At 41.6% G+C, this 23,152-nt stretch overlaps 1 protein-coding gene across 1 annotated transcript in view; it reads right to left on the reverse strand.

The window, feature by feature from the left end:
* Positions 1–23,152, reverse strand: part of MTHFD1L (methylenetetrahydrofolate dehydrogenase (NADP+ dependent) 1-like) — a 327,067-nt gene that overhangs the window by 84,170 nt on the left and 219,745 nt on the right. The gene's annotated exons all lie outside the window — the stretch shown is intronic.

Raw genomic sequence — 23,152 nt, forward strand, 5'->3', positions numbered from 1 at the left:
TGTCCAAACAGTGCACGCAAACATACACACACACTGTCTCTTCACCTGGCTTGCCAGAGTCCTTGCGGGGAGCACGTCATCCCTGACAGCCAATCATGTTGCCCGCTGCTCCCAGTCCCAAGCAGCTAGCCTGGGAGAGCAGAGGGAACAGCAAAAAACATAGACCATTGCTCTTGTTTTAAAAACCAATCTGGATGCAGCACAGGAGGTGAAAAAAAGAGGACACATCTGGGAAAACCTGGACGTATGGTAACCCTAACCTAGATGCCACCACCTACTCTTACATTTGCACAGGGATAGTGTTCACAGGCAAAGCCCCCCGTCACTGAGGCCCCAAGCCTGCAGGCCAGATCTAATAGCTGTGTAGGCTAGATTCAGCCTGTGGGCCATAAGTTGCTGACCCCTTTTTTACACAACATTTCCAGATTTTGAGAGACATTTTGGCAATATTTTTCTTTAGTCCCAATTTTCCTATTACCTGCTATGGTTTCATTAGGAAGTAGCAAGTAAAAGAATTACATGAGGCAAATGCCTCTATAATGCTGAAAACGGCAGTTCAAAGCTGCTGAGAAACCTGCTGTAAAATTAGCTTCAGATTTAAAAAAGGCTTCAAGTCTGGTTAAAGATAATATTCTATGGAAAGCATTAAGGGCTAGTGAACCTTGTTTTTCAGTAGCCACGATACTCAGATTGCAAGTTCTTGCCTTACACTCAGATTGCAAGTTCTCTGTGGCACTGTCTGTTTTATTCTGTGGTTGGTAAAGTACTTGGAACAATAGTATCCTGATCCCTAAGTGTTATACATTGCAAAATTATTTTTGCTCTTATTGTTCATAATAATTTCTCGAATGTAAAGGCAGGTTTTCCTCATCTAAAATGACTGCAAAAAGCCAGTGAAATCTCAACTAGTTTTCTGCAGCCTACAACCATATTTCTGTGGTTTCTGCTGCAGAATAACCTAGAAGTGTTTGTGACATCTAATGTAAAAATGTAACCTCTTGACAAAGCTGTTTTTAATTATTTACTTAGGGCAAGATTTATATTCTGAAATTCTCAGCTTGAATTGACCTAGGAGTATTTCACATGCAATGAATAAGCCTAACATGAACTATCTGTCAGTCACAGCTTCCTTTGTGGATTTGTTGTTGCTGTTTAACATGTGACCTGCATTTAGAACAGAAAACATCAGCATGATTTAAGTGAGAATAGCTTTACATTATTTTTCTAGAAACACTTCATGATTACAGTTCATTTAATAACCAGAAAGTTAGTTTGTGAAATATTTTAACATCATCTTGGAGAGATTATACCCCTCACTATTTTGTTGTTGTTGCTCTGAGTTGGTGCGGCACCTTGCATAGTACAGTTCTTGTCTGTGACTAGGGCACCTATGTGCTTAGTGCGACAGACAAACCATCACTATCAGCAATGCTTTTTATAGGTCACTCACACAGCTGACATACACCAACAACAGGGGCTGGCAGCCTACAGCTCATGGCCAGATCTGACTAGTGAAGTGATTGGATCCAACCCTCTTTACCCTTAACAGGCTTAGCTCAAAAATTAATATGTATAGTAAGGGGTTGGCAACTAGTGGCCCACAGGCTGAATTTGGCCCACAAAGAGGTCTGATCTGGCAGGGGGAAATCAGTCTCCCCTGTGTATCCCTTGGAATACCTCCATAGCCCAGTTCTAAGATGTATGCTACCACTGTGTCTACGTGATTTTAATGACAGTGGATGAGTTGTAAGAAATGACACTTCCTCAGAACACAAGAAGAAAGAGTGGTCACTGAGCAAGGCACCGGACTGGAAACCTGGTTTCCAATCAGGCTCTGCCATTACCAAGCCAGATGACCTAGGGCAAATCGTTTCACTTCCCCTGCCCATCTTGTTGTCTTTTTAGGTGGTAAGCTGTTAGAGACAGGGCCTGTCTCTTACTGTATGTCTATATATTGGCTTGGTATCTAGAACAACAACATTCCTCTCTTTTTCTCCAAGTACCACCATCAGAAACAATAGTCATCTTAGCTGCATGAAGAATGTACAAGCTGGCATAAGGGACAAAATCATGACAACTTACAATATTTTACAAGTTTGTTCTCTATAAAACTCCTAAATTTCAGAATTCACGTTATGGCCAAGAAAATGTTTCTAATGTCTAAGGATATTAGCCTGAGAGGCCCTCTTTTCATCTCTCACATCTTCATTTGTTCCTTCCGCCTACACATCAAAGCATCTTGCATTCTATATTCATGTCTCTTTTTGAACCATGTAAAAAAAGGATTTCTAAGGGTGGGTCCTTACAACCTATCTATAATATTGTAAAACAAGCTTCTTAATTTCTAGACTTCTCTTATTATAGTCTAGTAAATTTATAATATCCTCAGTCCATTACAGGTGCTGAAGCATGCAACTGTTGCTCTCTTCTCCTTCATTCACCATGAAATCACCAGGGATTATTTACCAATGCTGCCTTTTCTGATTCTTCTTATGTTAACATACAATCACTCCAATGAAGGAATAGCCTTTTTATCCTTAGAACATAATAGGATTATTTATTGCCAATGATACTTTTTTCCACAAACTGAATAATTGGTGTCAAATTTTCTTTGGTGAGAGTCAAAAGATATTTTCAAATTTGACTAGGGACAGAAGTTACACAAACCGGTTTAAGTACTCAGAAACTGGTTTAAATGTGTAACAGAACAGAAATTCAGTGCGCGTAAACCAGTTTCAAAATGGCTGAAACTGGTTTAAGATAAAGTTGGTTGAATATAGTATCAAACTTAACTGATTTGGGTCAAACTGTTTATGCAATGTCTGTCCCAGACCCCTTCATGGTGTAAGTTAAATCAGCGTCCCCCACCATTCCAGCATGCTTTGCAGCCCTGGGCTGGGCCATGCTGTCTGCTCTAGAGAGCAGGGCTGGCCCCACCCCTCTGGTTCCTAGCTGGAGCAGTAAAGGCTGGCTCACTGCCTCCCCCAGGCAAACTCCAGCTGGGGGTTGGGGCCAGGAAGGGGGTTAAACTAACCTTCCCTTGAGTACAGAGCTACCTTGCCCTGCTAAAAAAAAACTTAGGGCATTTACATACATGCATTTGTCTGCTTTGACACGCGAGAAATCCTGTGCGTCAGAACAGACTCAATTAGCTGAGCCTGTTCCGCATGAGAGCTGATGTGCCTGGTGCTGCAGCACATACATTTGTATAAATGGCAAAATGTGCATCAGCACTGAGAAAATGGTGGCGGTGCACTTTTGAACTGAAGCACCTTCTATGCATTTTAGTTCAACAGCACGCTGCTGCCATTTTCTCAGCACTGACGTACATTTTGCCATTTATACAAATTCAAGTGCCACAGCACTGGATGCTGTGGAGGCACCTGGAAGCAGGAAGAGGAAGCGATGAGCAAACCTGAGAGTCCTGCTGCTCTGACTGTGGACTGCAAATCTCAGAGACTTTGAGGGCAGCAGGAAGAGTAAGCGAATACACAGCCCAGGCTGCATTTATAGCTCTTCAGTTCATATTTTTTCAGAGAAATAACTTCTTATTTAAGCTTTTATGAATTCAATGCCACTACCTTTCCTCCCCCACACCCTTTCCACCCAAGCAGAGCAGGGGCTGTGGCCTGGCCATGCCCCCTCCACTCCAGCAGGGCTTTCTCTCTTCCCTCCTCTTTGGCAGTAGCTGGCAGGCATGTTCTGGTGCACCCCGGCTTCTGGCTTGAGCCACTGCAGGCATGTGGCTGCATTTCCTGAATCAAAAGTGTGTGTGCGCTCCTTTGCTTGTTGGTTCAATCCCTGTGACTTAGACTAACCTGCAAAGCCTGAATCAATTCAGCCTCAGGCTTTTTGACTGTCTATACTTAGCCAAAGAGCTTTCAAATGCATGAAAGATTCCCTGCAGTCTACATACAGTTTGTTGAAACATCAGAGTCTGTTTCTTAAGTAATAACTTAAATTTTGCCAAGAGGACAGGGGTGGACAGAGGAGTATGTGTGGGGAGTGGAAATTTAGTAGTTTCTGGGAATGGATTCCTGATTTCAGAGATGCTTACTACTCAGTCAAGCAGAGTTACAAGCACTCCTCAGGTCAGTACTCCCTGGCTCCTTTCTTCACAGGCAAAGCCAGAAGAACTGAAGTCAGCATACTTCTGCAATATCTGGCAAGTCTCACAACGTTTAGTAGAGCAGGGAAACAACCCTCCCTGTGGCCTTAATGTAGGAGGATAGATTTCAGGGTCAGGAAAATATGGGCTGAATGATGCATTGACTGGACCACTAACCCCTGTCTAAGTTACAGTTCTGTAAAATACAGAACAGAAAAAAGGGCTGAATTCTCTGTCTGTTTTCTAGTATATGCACTCAAGCACCTCTATATCCAACAACTGTACAACAGATGTACACATCCATTAGAAACAGCATGTCCTGTAGCTGAACTCTGTGCAATCCATCAGCATACACATTTTGAATTTTTGACCACACAGAAGAAACACTTGGTCAGGCTTTGCCTGCCTATCTCTTAAATCCAGGAGTGATCCCCATAAAGGCTTGTGTGCTTTTGACTCACACACACAGATACACACACCTTCCTCTTGGCTTCAGTTCTAATTTATACACGTTTAATATACTTCATGATCTCTATACATTTTTATTTAGTTTCTACCAGTTGCAAAGAAATGTTGTAGTGCCAACAATATAACCTTAATAGAAGAGTACCTTGTACCAAATAGGTTCTTCAGTTTATGGCTTTAAATTAAAAAAATGAAACAAACTGTTTTGAGAAAGCTGAATGGAAGCATATCTACTTCATACTAAGGTGATGAGTTTCTTTTGTCCTCCTCCATCATTTTCTGCTTCCAACACAGAATACATTCCATTCCTATTTCAGACTTATGAAAATTAAAACAACTACCTCCAGCTGCCAAAATAGCTTCAAGAAAAAGTATCATTGTTACAGCTGATGATCATCTGTGGAATTATTTTCATTCAGTGCAACAAAATATAATAAAATTGAGTAAAGCAAAAATAGTGCCATATAGGACAGTATACAATGATTGAACAGGAACCAAACTGGGTATAAACAATGGAATGACAAAATGGGTTTGGAAATACTGTTGACCTTCTTCCCTGTTAGTAGAAATAACCTATTTTTTATTTATAGATACACAGAGTCGGAAGGGACCTCAGTGGGCCAGCTAGTCCGACCCCCTGCCCCTGGCAGGCAAGGAAAGAGTCACCAACCCTGGGGTCATGTGATCCCAGCCAGGTGCCTGTCCAATCTCCTTTTGAAGACCCCCAAGGATGGGGCAACCACCACCACCCTTGGGAGCCCATTCTAGTTTCTGGCAACCCTGACCGTGAAGAACTTTCTCCTAATGTCCAGCCTGACCCTTCTCTCTAGTAGCTTATGGCCATTGTTCCTTGTCATTCAAGGGGGTGCCCTGGTGAACAGATTGTCGCCTACTTCATGTTGGTCTCCCCTTATGAATTTGTACGCTGCCACAAGGTCCCCTCAGGTTGAGGTCCCTTAGCTTTTCCTTGTAGGGCCTTCCCTGCAGGCCTCTAATCAGGTGAGTGGCTCTTCTTTGGACCCTCTCCAGGTTGTCTGCATCCCGCTTGAACTGCAGCATCCAGAACTGGACACAGTACTCCAGCTGTGGTCTGATCAGTGCTGCATAGAGGGGGAAATCACTTCCCTGGACCTGTTTGTGAATCACCTACGGATTCACGACAAGCTGCGACTGGCTCTGCCAATTGCTTCATCATACTGGTGACTCATGTTCATCCTGAAGTCAACAGTGACTCCAAGATCTGTTACTGCCTCAGTGAAGCTGAGAAGGTCGCCTCCCAGCCTGTAGGTATGATGGCAGTTCTTCCTCCCTAGATGCAGCACCTTGTACTTGTCCTTATTGAATTGCATTCTGTTGCTCTCTGCCCACTTCCCCAGCCTGTCTAGGTTGGCCTGAATCTGGTTCCTCCTCTCCTAATTATATTGAAATATGGCAAGAACACAAGCATGACCAACCCCAAGTGTACACATTTTCTTAGCAACATGATCCCTCTGTACTTGAGTTTACAACAAGAGAACTCTATATACATTAAATTGCAACTGATCCATTCACTAAACCTAACTGGCAGCAATAATACTGAGTTAAGCCTTACTGAAATTGACAGGAAGAAAAGTTGCTTTTCATTCAGGACAAAGGTACAGGAGCACTTTTCTGTAACCAGGTAGATGAAACTATAGGATTTCCAAAACAGGCACATGCCAATGCCTGAATGGAAGAATGGTTTTGAAGTCACATGGGGTGAGGCACTGAACATAGAACAGGATTTGTTTTAGGGAAAGAAACAGCAGAAAGACCAAAGCAGCTCAGAAGACAGCAAAGCAGCAATAAATGCTTAAAAGTGCACAAATAGCATGCTCCTGGGAAAAATGTTGAGAAAGAGCTTTTAGGTTAAGTGCTGGCTGAAAAGGTTTGAAGCTATGAACAGAGAAGCTGTCACTTTTTACATCATTCCTGTGTGCAGAGAAATAGGAATTCGTATAATTTTGTAAACAAACAGGTTCATAGTAAAGATAACAACTCCATCATCAGTTTCTTATGCAAATAACCCAGAGGCCCCAGATATTAGCTAACTGAGCGGATCCAAAAGGAGTTAACAACACTTATGTTACATTCATGGTTTGTGCAACTCTCTTGACAAAGGTAAAATTAGCCCTTCACTTCTCATTGTTGGAAGTTTTCAACAGTAAATGCTTAATACAAAAATAAACCATTGTCAAGTGGTAAAAGCTTTGGGCTACAATTGCAAAAGGAAAAACAACAACTAAGTGACATAAGTTGTTAATAATAAAAAAAAAATTAAACCTTGTCCTTGATGATTTTGTAGGTGAATATGCTGAAGTGACGAATACCACTGGTGTGAGCCAGGCATAATGCAAGCTGCAATAATATAAGCTTTCCTTACACAGCTGTTTGAGAATTACTTTTCAGAACAGAAACAAACTAAAAGATAATCAGAAACGCATTGAAAGTTTCTTCCTAAGGACAACCAAAAATGTGTGGTTTTGCATCTCCACAATGAACCAAGGTCAATGAATTTAGAGCAGCTGTGGTCAACCTTTTAGCCCCACAAGCCAGATGAGTGGCATGATCTTTCACAGGACTGATGCCTAGAGCGGGCCCCATGCTACTCCAGCCCCATGTGTCCAATCCAGTATGCTGGGCCACACTATCTGGGCCACCAGGCAATGCGCAGGTTCAGAAATTTGGCAGCAGGGGAGTGGCAATCAGCACTGCCACCAGTTTCCTATCCCCAGACTTTTGGACAGCTGGGAAGTCCAGCAGGCGGGATGTCACAGGTTTGTGGGCCAAATCTGACCTGCCGGGTGGGTGTTGACTGATTTAGACAATCCAACTGCTGATATTTAACCAGCAGTATAGGTGACAAGACCTTTGGGGAGGAAACCTTAAATAAAGAATTTGAGAATAGCCAGAAGAGCAGTCATGATAAATTCAGGCAAGTTCTGCTAAGAAGTACCATATTTACTAGACTATAACACAACACCCCCAATAATTAGATTATATATGGAAAATTTCTAAATAACATATATAACATCCTATGCCTTTTACCCCACAACTGCTTTCCCCTGTGGCCCCTTCTCCCCCTCTCTGAGCACATGGAAATGAGGGGCAAATTTGAAAACCCCAACTTTAAAATAAACATACCTGTAGTAATTTAGTTCATCCAGAATTAATGCATTATACCTTTTATGAAACGTACCTGTGCTAACACTTGCATCATTCATAAACACACTTTTAAACAGCACTCTGTACCTACTTATATAGAGGACAAGCTATGCATAATATTAGTTCAAAACCAAAAGACTCATGATTTACCATACAGTTCATTGGGCTGGGCCCCAGCAGCATTTTAAGCCACAGTGACCCCACAGCTGAGGTCACTATGGCTTAAGAGGTTGCAAGTTTGAGGCCATAGCAGAAGCGCTCATGGCGTGGCCTGTCAGATCCAATGAATCTGCAAAATCTGCTAAATACCTTGTTTACAAGGACACCAAAAAGGAAAGGAAGGAACTGCTCAGCATGTGTGTACACTCCAGATATCCCTGACAAAGGATCTGTGTGTTAATTAATCCCCACTCAGGACTGGAACCAGGTGTTCTTGTCATGAGTCCTGGGATCCTTCAAAAATTTATATTCAAATGAAGTCCAGGGCAACGTGACATGACGGATTCTGGGTGAAATGTTTGGGGCCCCATTTGGTGATATTTGCCAGACATCTAAGGCTGGTGAAGAAAAAGAAACTATTGGAAATGGGAAAGAAAGGCGCAATTCAGCTGTGGGAGTGAAGAAGTCATCAAAATATATTCATTGTACTGGCTCATCATGACTTCAAAAAGCGTCAGTGCTAAGGGGGACTGAAGGCAATTGATACTACTACATATCTTATTCGATGGGTTGCACTAACTTAGCCTTGTGATAGGTTCCTATTAGTATGTACGCTCAATATGGTCCATGTGTTTTATAATCATGCTCAGCGTTGCTTGCATTTAATTAACTTCATAGTTTATTTCCATTACTAAGCACATGTTTTTTTGCAGCAGTTTAATGATATTTAATGGGTTTCCTTATTTGCAAATGTAAGACGAGTTTTCCTCCCATGCTGACTGGGGGAAAAACTCATCTTATATTTGAATAAATATGGTAATATGTAACTTGATCTCACAAGTTTTCACACCACACCTAAAATGTGAAGAGTGAAATAGAAAATCTAATGCAACGCTAAATAGTATGCCAGACTTTTTAAGCTGAAACTATTTTCATCCTAATTCAATTTTTAAAGAACATCACTCCTGGGTCAAGAACGTCAATGTTATGTTTCAGCTGGAAGTAAATAATGGTGATATCATGTGAACTCAATGTTTCTGAAACGAAACAACACTTGAATAATAACAAGATGCTATATTACAGGCTTCTCTGTTGAAAACAATACTGTACAAGATAGTTTTATATGGAGATCTCAATATGCATACAGCATTTTAATATTACATGGCAAAAGTAAGGCAAGACAAAGCCACTTTTTTTTACCTGGCTTATCAATTTTTCTCGTCAGATACAGAAACATCCACTATTTCTTGTACATGGGTCAATTTCTCTACTCATAGGACCAAGGAAACAACTATACAACTGCTAAAAACAGGAAAAGCATCTGCTTTTACAAACAAGAATATTTTCTAGGCTTTAAGACTAACAATAATATTAACAAATGGAAGATTCCAAGAGTTTACCATATTTTCTTATGTAGAACCGATGCACCTCTCCCTTCCTCTCCCCTGCAACCTCCCCACTCTGGCCCCCAGCTGGTGGATGTTTTCTTGCTGGTGGTGTGTCCAACATCCACCAGCAAGAAAAATGGATTCCCACAGGTCTGAAAATTTGGCAGTGGGGGAGCAGTGGCAGTATTAATCAGCAGCATTTGTGCTTTAAGCACAACAATTATTATAAAATCAGGGTAACATGCAAACTACAGGGGCTCAATTTCTGATTTCTGTGCATTTTGTGCACCTAGAGAGATGATGTGCTATTTTTTTCTATTTACATTTAATAATCTGTCAAATGTGCATTCTCTCCCTTCAAAATAATTTGAGTTGTCTGTTCTAAAAATACATATTTTATACTAATACCACATATACTATGGATAGTATAACCTATTTTTAACCTCATGTCTTCAAAGTTTATAAGCATAATAGCTTTGAAACAGGAAATCAGAGCCTATTTCCTGTTTTAACAAGGACAGAACTTGAGCAATAGTGACAAATATTAAACCCTCTTCATTGTCAATTAGTGCATTATTCATAAAACAATTTCATGAAAAAAACAAGTTGCTGGGATCATTATAAAGTTCAAGAAGTCTTTCGCTTTACTTATCAAGACTCCGTAACATAGTTTAGTTGCAGACTCTTAGCCTCCACCTAAGATTCCTGCAGTTGGCCCTTAAATCACTTTTAGACTTGAAATAACATTAGATTTCCGAACTCAGACATAAACATGCTAGATATTTTCAGTTTCAACATGCATACAGGAAGAATTTGGATCATTTGACAAACTCCACTTTTTGAATTTCTTGCTGCCCACAAGGGACAGATCGGATATTTATATTCCCAAAACATATTACTAATAACCACCTGATTAATGGCTTAAATAAAGCCAGGAATGGCTGTGTTTTTTCTAGATATTCAGTCAAGAAGATTAGGCTTTTCTTCTGGAAATGCCCAAAAATCAGCTGAAGGATTTGTTTTGAGCTTAGCTGAGCAAAACTATTTTTCTGTTTATAAAAATCAGATAACTATAGGGTTTTACTAAATTCTCCATGTTCAACCTAAACTCCTACTATCTCTAAATACACAAATAACTCTAAATCCCCCCAAATTATCCATTGGAGGTACCTTACCTTGCTGGAAGCATAGGTAAACTAGGATGGAAAGGTTTAACTTGGAAGTGGTGACAGAATGCTCCCATGGAAAGATTAATTATTCCCCCAGGAAAAAAACTTGGCCTATAAAACATAACCATATGTGGAAAGAATATTTATAAATGTGGGTTAGTACCTTAGCAAAATACACCAAGGTGGGTCTTGGTGTCAATGGTACAGTCTGAGCTGCTGGCTCTTCCACAGAAACTTCTATTTGCTAAATTGAGAAATTCTTTAAAATAGAGACTTATTAAGAGTGGATAAAAAAGCAGGGAGAGGAGTGTGAAACCCAATTTAGTTTCCATGAGCACATAGGCCTTAAGCTGTAGATGCTCAAAATAAAGGGAGCCAATAAGTTCTCCCCTTGGCCACTTCCACTCTGGGTTGCAAAATTCTCATGCTCCGGGACAAAAGTAAAAACAAGGTTTCTAACAACTTAAATCTCTCTATCTTCCTCTGTAAAGTTCTCTAGCATGCACAGGAGGAGAAGGACACACCAGAGGAGTTGTAAACCACAGACTGAGCATGCAGAAGAGTCTCTTTTGTGACTAGAACCATTAAGGAAAAAGTCAGATTGACCTCCACATTCCCTGATGTCACCCTTCCTACCACTTCCCAATGTTAGAGCAGCTCCTCTCAAGCAGGCTCAGCTCCAAGTCAAGAGAAATGGTGCTTCAAGTTGCTGTAAATACTGTTTTACAGCCCTGGAGCAGTGCTGTCACGCTGCTGTAGAGGGGGATACTGAGAGTGGGACAGAAGAAACACCTGAACAACCCTCACCCCACACAAAGTACCAGTCATCTACCTTGTAATCCTCCCTAACTAGCAGCATCAGCTTCCTCAACCCACAAAACATCCAAGAAGATCACCCTGAGATGCCAGAGAGATGGTGACTTCCTGGAGGATTTTTAGGATATACTGCATTTCACTAAAAAGAGGATAAGATTTATCATGCTAGATTATTTTTAGGGATTAGTTTTTTGATCTGTATACAGTATTCAATTTAAGTTGGTCTATGATTCTGGCCGTCCAGATAGTTTTAAATATTATATTGTATTAGAAAACACACACAGAAAAACATGTTGTTAAAGAAAACCAGCCCATTATAGAGTTGTTATAATGCCACTAGCAGGGCAGACAGGTGTGTATATTAACTTCCAGTCCCAAAATCTAGGGAGGTTTTTCTTATTCAAAGACAAACCACAAACCCATTTCCCCATCCACACTCACTTGAGGAAGAGAACCTACTTGGGTACATGAATATTATAAGTGGTTACAATAATACCCAAGTCTCATGTAATCAGTAGATCTTGAAGCACTTTGCAAATTCGGTCAGTATAATTTTTCCCAATTTACAGAATGGGAAAGTGAAGTACAGAGGGGTGAAATGACCTGCACAGGGTCACACAGCAAAATTGTGGCAGAACAAAGAACCCAGGTCGCCTAAGCCCAGTTGAGTGCTCTGTCCACTAGACTAGAATGTAATTTTGAGAGTGAAGTTTTATTATATGGAGCTATTTTTCCTTACTAGTTGCATGTGAACAAAAAAGTTATTTCCCATTCATACGTTATTTCTAATTGAAATCTTAAAATTAATCTGCTGCCAGAGTTGGAAACATCATAACATGTAATCACTAACAGGGTTGGTTTTCATTAGCATTCTAATAACTATGAGTTATGACCAGCATGCTTTTTAACTTCCTTAAAGGTCTTCTGTGATTTAGATGCTAATTCAATTATGTCTTGATTTGTCACTGACATAATGAAGACCAGAAAAAAAACAAAACATCTTTCAGTAAATATGACATATTATTCCTACATTGTTATATATGCCTTCTACAATGGTGGCACAAATCAAAACATGTAATTACAAACTCTTAATATTACATTTCCAAGAGATTCTGTAAATTAAATTTCTGAGCACTCAGGACTTGATCCAAAACACAATCAAGTCACGGACAGTTTTTCTAATGACTTCTATGAACCCTGAATCAGGCCTTTAGTTGCTCCAAATCCACATATCATCAACCCATATGCACAAAAAACCATTAGATGCAATGCGAGATTGAAGGACAGTGAGCAGAGTGGAAGAGCTGTATTGGACTGTGGATCAGCAAGAGCCCTATTAAATGTTACAAAGTATTGGTATTAAGCAGCTGTGCACTGAGCCTGAAAAAGTAGTAACACAAACTCTCTTCTTCTTCTGCCTCAAAGAAGTGAATGAAACGAACAGAAACAGTGGGTATGCTGTTGCACCTCATAGAATCAGATAATTAAGGTTGGAAGGGACCTCGGTAGGCCATCTAATGAACAACATACAGGTGACATGTCAAGTTGCTGGAGAAGTACTATCAACACTGGCTGCAGAAGATCCTTCGAATCCAGGGGGAAGACAGATGCACATGCATTAGCATCCTCTTGCAAGCATACACAGTGAGCATTGAGGCAATGATTATCCAACATCAACTTCACTGGGCCAGCCATGTCATCCAGATGTCCGACTCCACACTGCCAAAGCAAGTTTTATTCTCCCTGCTCAGTCAAGGCATACATTCAAGAAAAGGGCAGAGAAAGTGGTTCAAGGACATCCTCAAGGCAAACTTGAAAAAAATGCAACACAGACATCACCTTATGGGAAACTATTGTCCCAGACTGCCGGGAGGAAAAGTCTGTTGCAAGGATCTTAGTACTTTGAAGCCTCGTGATGACAACAGGATATGGAAAAGCAGGAGCAGCAGAACAATGCGTTGTGGACTGAACCAAGAATCCAGAGATACCAACCCAATATGGAAACATGTGCCCAAGTTGTAACAGAGTCTGTCAATCCCAGATTGGCCTGGTCAGCCACCTTCAGAACCACAGATAAGGCAATCATGGAAGACAATCATCCTCAACTGTGAGGGATTGTGGATGATTAGCAAGAAAGTTTTTCCTAATATCTAACTTAAACTTCTCTTGCTGCAAGTTGAGACCATTGCTCCTTGTTCTGTCACTTGCCACCACTGATTCTAGCTCCATCCTCTTTGTAACCATCCTTCTGGTAGTTGAAGGCTGCTATTAAATCTCCTCTGTCTTCTCTTCTCTAAACTAAATACGCTCAAGTTCTCTCAGCCACTCCTCATAAGCCATGTACCCCAAGCCCCTATCCATTTAAACATTACAATATGTATGACCCTAACATGGCTAAAGTACAGGTGATTTTTGTAGCAGTACCCAATGACTATCAATAAATCCGCCTCACTTCACTGCATCTGAGTTAAGGGAGCAAACGGACAGCAAATAGGGCAGTTTGCAAACAGTTCATTGTGAGCAAGAGGAAGAAGGGTAAGAGGAGGTTAGATGAACACCTTGCTGGGGTCGTTTGACCCCAGTAATCTTTCCTGCCATGGCAGGGGGTCGGACTAGATGATCTGCTCAGGTCCCTTCCTACCCTAGAAACTATGGAGGAGGAGGAGAAGGAAGAGGAAGACGAACCAGATCTTGCTCTGAGAAGGTGAGCAAGCCAGGGATGCCTGTGTGTTTGGTTCGCTGAGTGTTTGTTTGATGGACTGTATGTTTGGGAGTGTGCTCTGAGCAGCTGGGAGTGCTGCCAGCTGAGTGACTGCTGCCTGTGTCTGACAGAAGCCCTAACAAACAGGCAGAGCCAGTCCAGGCTCAGCAGGGTATAAAAGGAGACTCCTCGAGAGACCAGGGAACGAACAGGACAGTTTGCAAGTCAGTTTGCCATGTGTCTCTTTGAAGGCGAGCCTTTAACAAAGCTCTTTCTTTTAATTAAGAGTAGCTAACCTACATATATTTAGTGTAAGTAGCTAAAACTCAGGAGTTAGACCAATACTTATACCTCACCTCAGTTCCTGGAAAATTATGGAGCAGGTCCTCAAGGAACCAATTTCTAAGCACTTAGAGGAGAAGGTGGTGATTAGGAACAGTCAGCATGGATTCACCAAGGGCAAGTCATGCCAGACTAACCTGATTGCCTTCTGTGATGAGATGACTGGTTCTGGGGATGCAAGGAGAGCAGTGGACAAGATATACCTTTACTTCAGCAAGGCTTTTGATATGGTCTCCCACAACATTCTTGCAAGCAAGTTAAGGAAGCACAGATTGGATGTATGGATTATAATACAATCCATTTCAACATGATTGCTCCTGGTAACAGGTGTTGTACTGGGAAAATGCAACTCTGCTCCTAGAGATCTAATAACTTGCCAAATCAAAGGCACTCTATCCCCTTCTTTGTTAAGTTATATAGTCTAATTTTGCTAATTGAGCTATTTTTTCATCCTCTGTCAGAAAAAGTTTACCAAAACAGTGAGCCATCTGACCATTACTTTCTATATAAATATTATTTCTCAACCATAAATTTTTGAGAGGTGCTAAATTTACAGATGCTGACCTTGATCAATCTAAACATGATTCAGAATGGTGCAGGTAAATATCAGGAAGTTGTAACTTGTTTTATTACTTACCTGCAGTGTCATTTAATCTTGTACTTAGAATAAAGTCCCACATTTGCTATCATCTAGTACCATTAGCAGTATTTTTACTTTTAATATCTTATAAAATGCAGCTGCCAACAGAAACTGAATATGCACTATGATGAGAATTAAAATACCTCATGTATTTGTCAATAAATGGTACATGCCAGGAGATTTCTGCCTCCAAATTTTGTAAACACAGGGAAGTATTTTACTACCTCACTGATGTAATAAATATTTGTGCCATATCAATAACTAGATATAATATGAAAAATAGAGATTTAATTCTCTTGCACCTTTTCCCTACTCTCCCAACTATCATTACCTTACATACATTAATGTAAAAAATGTACAGGTCAGTTGCAGAGCAGTTTCAGTGGTCTATTAAACGCTTTGCCCATCCTCTTTGATAATTCTATGAAAGGTCCTAGATTCTAATAAGCTTACTGTCAGGTCTTCCTTAAATCATCTCAACCATACTGTTTTTCATGTGAGCTCCAATAATTAAATCAGCAATACCTTTTCCACTGCACTGCAACTGTTTTGTAGTATCCACTGATTTAATGACCTCTTCATGAATTTTCAGGATCTGTCGCTCTGTCCTCATGGTTCTCTCTCTCTCTCTCTGCCATTTATGGCATTATTAGTTTTAATCTTCTTTGAATCTCTTCCTAACTTGGCTATTGATACACCATCTCTGATACTTTCAGAAGGATCTGAACGCAACTTCAGCACCTCCTCTCCTGTCCTACCCACTAAGAGACTCCCAGAGTGCTCTTTTTTTCCCCTCTTGTCGCTTTGGGTGAGCTCATCCTCACAGTTTCAACTACTGTCTTCACACTTGCCAGTCTACCTTTTCACTCCTAATCTCGTCATCCATTTGGTTCTACTTCTCAGCAAAGAAGCATCACCATCAGCTCCTTCTAGCTGTTCTGCTGCCAACTAATCCTTCCCCTCACATCCAGGGCAGGAGCTGCTACTATTTCTTCCCCTCTAATAATCTCTAGAACAGGGGCTGGCAATATTTTTGGGCAGAGTGCCAAAAATACCTGCAACCTCAACTTGTATGATGTTGGTATGCTAGAGGCAGACAGTGGGGGAGCCATGAAGGGCACAATCCTTGGTATGGCAGCACAGTCCTGACCCCTTCCCTGCCATCCACCCCAAGGCACATGTGCCAAGCAAAATGCCTTCATGTGCCACACTCTGGCACCTGTGCCGGGGGTTGCCTACCCCTGCTCTAGAATCAACCTGTCCTCTGTCTCCAGGCCCTAGTCATTTTCTGCTTCCCTTATTGCAACCCTCTACTCCCTCTCTAGCCTGACCCAAACATCGCCCCATCACTTACTCTTTTAGAACTGCTGTCGCTGAATGAATTGCCTCGATTTTTTCACCCATCTTTCAAGCCCCTTTTTCCCCCATTGTATCAAGTTCAGACTTCTCTTCCACTGTCTGTGTCTACTTACCTGCTCTTAGTTCTACTTCCACTAGTCTTGCTGTTGACGCACATCTGGCCCTTATGCATGGAACATCCCTGTGAATTAATTTAGAAGACCAGTTTCCCCCCCTTCATCTCTAGATCTCTCCGCAACACTTACTTCTTCTGTAAAACCCAGAGGGAAGCAGCCACAATCCCTGAAGGGAAAGTTTACCAGACAGTTGAGAAGAGCTCCTCCCCCATCTCTTCTCCTTACTGAAACTGTTTAATACCTATGCTGTATCACCAGAATTATCTTCATAATTGCCCTGCTTCCTCACTCCCTCCCCACCCCCACACTTAGTTATGGCACTCGAGGTTTGTAATTCATCTGAAACTTGGCTGCAGACTCTCTGGTCATTTCTACATCAGTGTGTGTATGGGACTAAGTGCAATGGGATTTCTAAGTGTTATCGCAATAGAGAACATAATCATTCACAGGACCATATGCCAACTGGCATACCAAGCAGTGCACTCTTTTGTCCATTAAACAGGAAGGATAGACAGGATGTTTAACTGTGCAGTTTTCTGGTGAGCATATCAGAGCCTGTACTTTACCAGTCTTTTTAAAATAGCCAATGTCCAAGCTAGTTATGAATCTTGCCACCCTAAATATGGTAAAAAAATAACCCTGTGATACAGGTTGGCTGGACCTTTTAAAAGGGACCACATGCTGTGTTCAGCCTATGTGGTGAGATCAAGGATCAGGTGATCTTTGAAGATCACCAAATCCTTACAGTCCCAACTATGGGATCTGGACCTCAGCTTCCCTTAAAGGGCCAGTCACATGATGAAACCCTCCCACAAAATGTATTTGTTATTTGTCACTCTGAGAGGACAAGCAACTGTAATCTGTTAATGACGTGTGAAAATCTTCTGCTTATAACCTGTTGTTTAGTTTAGGGGTACTTAACCTATGCTGCCCTGTGGGATGGATGAGTGGCACAGGGCCACACTGCAGGCCTAATTGCATGTGCCAGCCATGTCATTTGACCTGCAGGGCACCACACAGGACCTGAAATTTGGTGGTGCTGGAGTGGTGGCAGCATTAATTGTTGGAGGAGCCACAGTAATTAATGCTGCCACTACTTCTCCACTGCCAAATTTCCTGAACCACATGGAGACCCCTGGGACTACAGCTTGAGCACCATGGGTGCCCCTCCATTTAGCACCTCCTGGGCATGTCTACCAAGAACACTTAACAGGGCCCAGCAGCAGCACCAGTCAGGCTGGCCCTTAAACCAGAAAAAGGGTATTCGTGTGCAAATGGTGCTAGGCAGAATAGTTAGCATGGGAGCTGACTAACTGACCCTGCCACTCAACTACCTCCTGTTTAGGAGGCTACCCACATGTAACAGCAAAGTGTACTTCAGGGCACTGCAGTGAGGCTCTGTAAGCTTCCTATCTGGGCATGACCTAAGATGCCACCTCCTCTTCAGAGAACCCATAGGTTATTCTTTTAGCATGACAGACAGCAGTCCTAGAGTTGGCCTTTCTATTGTGGGCCACCCTTTGAAATGAACTATGGCTTTCTCTCTCCCGTTGCTTATATCAGATCAGATTAAATGGGTTGTCCCCCCCCCCCAAAAAAAAAATAATTCCCAACAGAATAAGAGCATATCACTTCACAGCTCATCACAGAAGGTCTGAAAGTGCTTTCTTTGTGAACAGGAAAAACAACAGGCTGTAGCATGTTGACCTTTCCTCCAGATGGGTCAGCAAACAACAGAGCCAGTATTTACAAGATTTCAGGGCTTGGGCAGCTCAGAAGTCTGTGCATACTTTCCTTTGGCTATTCCCCTATAACAGCATTAAAGACGCAACTTGTGGGAGCAAATGCTTACATTTCACAGTGATTTAATCAAAGCTAAAAACACTACAAAAGTAATAGCTGTAAAAATAGGTTGGTAAGAATAATTTCCTAGGGACAGTAAAACAAGTTTAACTTGTAAACCTCACTTACATACTTGTGCAGTAAGTGGAACAGAACAACAACAAAAATGTGGCTCAGCAAACGTGAGAAAGTACAAAACTGCAATGACTTTCTGGGTGGGGGTGGGTAGAATCGCATACACTACAAACTCTAATAATTCTCCACCCAAGCATTACTAGTGAATGACCTCACTGGTTTCCTAAACATCCTCCAAAGGCCTTCCTGCCTTCTCTCTGTACAGCCAAGCAATGATGTCAACAATCCACCTGTGAGAGTGATGTAGCCCCTGGGTCAAGGTCACAGGCAACAGAGATAAAAGCCATGCCAGTGTTAATTAAATATACCTCTTGTTTTACTGCTGATTTCCTCTGATAAAGCACAGTTCATTTTTCCTGGAAAGACTTCCACACTACAAGGGGACCAGAGCCAACCATAACACAAAGCAAGCACTGTTTGGAGAACATGAAGACCGTGTAATGTGCTTGGGTTATAAAAGAAAATGTCTCCCATATCAGTGCTAGGTTTAATATGAATTGCATTAATTTGCACATTCTAATGATACGTTAAATCATGTGCATTTGTTATTGCAGGCAAATGCTCTCTCAACAATAATTATTACTGTATTTACTAAAATTCAAGCTGACTTTAAATTTAAGATGACCCACAATAATTAGATTCTATATATGGAAAGTTATAAATTGGGCATAACGTCCATGTTCAGAAACTAATTAATTATTGGAGGGGTCTTTTAAATTCGTCCCCACTACTACTGCAGTGAGGAAAGCAGCAGTAAGGGTCATGGAACATGGAAAACAGAGATGGAGAGAGGCCATGTGTCCTGACTCTGTCCCTTATTCCCCCACCCCAACTTGCCTCACCTCTCCCACCTGCCCCTCCTCCCAGTGCCTGCATCCGTGCAACCCCCGATGGTTACTCCCCCCCGGCCACTTGCTTCCCTGTGCTGCCTTCCACCCCTGCCACTTGCCTCCCTCACTGCTGCTTACCCTATGCAGTAGCACTGGCCCCAGCCACAGAGAGGCATCAGTGGCAGCCCTGGCCTGGGCAGGCAGCAGTGCGGGTGCAATCTCCTCAGCGTTGCCCCACTGCATGAGCCACCTTGAACAACTGCAGTCCTGCCCAGCTACAGCTGCAATGACAGCTCCAATCCTGGGCCTGGTCTGGGGCATCAGGCAGCTGGCCCCAGGTCTGGGTTGGGGCTGGAGCAACCACCTGCCCTGGACTAGTATTGAATACAAGATGATGTCCCCCTGCCTCACCATGGGGGGGAAAAAAAAAACAAAAAAACCCTCATTTTGGATTCAAATACATATCCTACCTTTCTTTCCAAGAAAGGTCTTCCATATTAAGTCTGTTCTTCTTAAAGAACACTGAGCTGTGATAATTAAACCAATTATAAATGCTTTTTGCAGGAAAACAATTAACAAATACTAGTCAACAGGCTCATATAAATGGAGTACCACATTTTAAGATTATAATTTGATGTCCAACACTCAGTTAGAATGAAAATTATCACTGCAGTTTCAGTAAATGTGCTGTATCATATCATGTATTGTGTAATACTCTGTGTAGCCTGAGGCGCTATGTAGTTTAAAGGCTCCATGTCCCTTCACTAATTAATCCAATAAAGAACAAAAGAAAAAAATCCTCTATGATGCAGGTCTTGTCCATAATCTACTTTGATCTGGTATTAATATGGGATGCTTTCCCTAAGTACTAATCTTAAGAATTTCTATAGTAGCCACTGTTGTATGTTCTAGCATTTGATTACCAGTTACTTTGAAGATAGTGACAGAAGTCCCCAACATTTGTCCACTTCAATTTTCTCATTCCCTATGTATTTTTGGTTAACCAATGTTTTCAAAGACATCACAAAGAAAACAATCGGATGCAAATTCAGTGACTCTGGAATATATTTTTCTTTAAAAAATATTCTCACTTGCACAATTTAATAATACCCACAACTCTCACAGTTTAAGCAATGAAATGGACAAATCTGCTAGACAGCAAAGCACATTCAGAGTGCAGAACATCTGGCTGAGGCAAAATAGAAGAGTGCATTCAAAACTAATGTTACACTTTTTATTATAACAGTTGTTTAATGACATTCATAATCTGTAGCTGTGCAACGTGGACCAGTGCTAACATTACATTCATGTTTTTAGAAATCTGATCCAGGGCTCCAAAACAATACTAGCAATATAAAGTCTCCACAGCAGACTTTAGACTCTTAAATATACATTTATTTTAATCAGTTTCAGTTATTTCCAACATAACAGTTTTATAGTTTCACTTTATTTCATATATTCATTCCGAGTTTTGTAAACTAAGAATTACGAAAGGAACATGACTTGTCCAGAGGCTAACATCACCATTTGGATTCTGTCACATGGCTAAGATTTTTCTTAGCAAGCTCACAAGCATCAACAATTCTTTAAAGGGAGCAGATGATGCTATTAGGAGATGTCAAAAGCTTACGAAACAATGTAAGCAATACTAGACAAAATGGTTAGCAACGTATTATAGTTTAAAAAATAATTACTTCACTAAATCCCAGCAAAAAAAAAAGCAAAAAGGAAGAAAAACCATTAAGCAATAAACCTATTATTTTAAGATGCGGCTTGACAAGCTTATGAAGTATAAGATGGCTTTGATTCAATGACTTATAGGAGAGGTGACCAACTCCTCAGTGGCTGGCAGCTGGAGCCTGCACAGGGGACAGTAGTGCAGGCCCCCTTCTCCCTGGCAGCCCCACACCACTGTTGCACAGTACAAATAAGGCTTCCTTAGCCCTTCCCCCAGGCACCTTCCCACAACCCATCAGCCATGGACTCTTAAGTGCCATAAGGCCCTCTGGGGCAGGCACAGGAAGCAGGAGCTAGAAGCGGGATGCTCAGAGTCCCTGGCTTCTGCTGCAGCCAGAACAACAGGCAGAGCGGTGGCCAGGTAGGAGCCTGGGGACTCTAGATTGACTTCTTGTGGGCCATATATGCCAGCTGGACAGCCCTGACTTAAGGAAGTTCTTCCCAGACCTATGAACCTATTTAGCCAATGTGATTCTTTTAGCCAAACAGAACCCAGTGTCCATCCCTTTAAGATGGTAAACCCTTGGACTCTCTCTGTTTATACAGTTCCTAGCACAATATAGTCTCTATAATCTACTAGATACAGAATAATAAAAAGTACATACACTAATTTTGCATGTAATCCACAGGATGTCATTTTGTTCTTGATATGAAACAGAGCTGCATGGAAGACTAATTCCCAGTAAAGATAGGGTTCCTCATTCATAGGTACTTTTCAGTATCTCTTCTAATGGGAGAAACCGCTTACGTAAATTTGTCCACCTAACAACCCAAATTTTGTTTCCAGGCTAGAAACTGGAACAGTTACCCCAACTGAGTAATTACTGAAAAAGGCACATACGAGCCCTTTTTCTGGCTACCACTGGTCCTGTTCACATCACTACTTCCAGTACTAATGGGAGTTTGCATAGGATATAGTTTTATGCGGTGGAGTTATGGTTAGTATGTGCTAAATCACCATTATATCACTTGTTACTAAAACCAACCCCAGAAAAATCCATCTCTCCAGCAATCTAAAGAGCTGCATGTCCAATGGACCTAAAGGTGAACCTTTCCTTTCCTTCCTGCCCCAGCTTTTGGGTGTATACAGTTCAAGGTTGAATATGGCACACTCAGAGAAGAGGACCTTCACTTAGGTCATTCTACTCCCAGTTACTAGAATATCAAGCGTCTTCATTTCCCAGTTGGACACGGTGATCTCTTCCTTTTAAAATTCCAAGCAGCCACTGTAATGCACAAGTGGTAGAGGCACTTACTGTGCTCATATACATAGAAAGCATACCCCCAAAGGCAAGCCCCAGTGACACAGTTCCTTGAATTCCAGGAACTCTCCTGGTCAGAAATTACTTCCTTCCTTTTTTCTAAAACTTAATTGTTACAGAGGGAATTTAAAACAAGTTAGACATCTCTTAGCCATTCCCCAGTGGCCTGCCATGTAAGGAAATCAGGCTGGGCTCTGGGAAGATGAGATAACACCAGAAGAGTGTCGTCTTCCGGAAATGCAATCACTTTTGTCCATTTTCCATGAATCAGCTACATGACTAGTAATAACTCATGCCCTGAGATGTCAGAAGCTGTCCAATTGTTGTTCAGAAACAAGATACATGGCTGGCAGAATTCATCAACCATATATCAAAAGCATGCTGTACAGGAAGTGAGAAGAAAGTGTTATAAGCTTTGTACGTGTATCCTTTACTCTTAAGGAATGCATAGGAAGAGTGCTCCTACAATTATCAGGTGCAAAAGTTACTCCTCAAAATGCAGTAAGGAATACTTTTTAGAACCATACACTTTTACATTCCCATGTGAGAAAGCAGATGGCTATTATTTCCATAGTTAGAAATCCACTCCCTTCCCATTTTCTCTGTCTCTTTTTTTTGTGAAGCAAGAAGGGACAGTCAGATATACCTCAATCTAATGACACATTTTTGCCAACTTCTGCTAACATTTTTGCTAACTAAATACAGTAAAGACTACTCTCTACTGCAGTACTTCCTAACCTTTTCCTCAGCATGACCCCATTTTCTGAGCGTGCCTCCTCACTCCCAACCCTGCCAAGTGCCCTTCACTCTCCACTCATAGGCCCCTGGCCCTGCCAGTACCCTTCACTCCCCACCCACATCCCCCTCCCCCACCTCCAGCTCTACTGGTGCCCCTCACTC

The sequence above is a fragment of the Gavialis gangeticus genome, unplaced genomic scaffold, assembly GCF_001723915.1.
Source record: "Gavialis gangeticus isolate Ggan-Ray unplaced genomic scaffold, GavGan_comp1, whole genome shotgun sequence".
NCBI classification, from domain to species: Eukaryota; Metazoa; Chordata; order Crocodylia; family Gavialidae; genus Gavialis; species Gavialis gangeticus.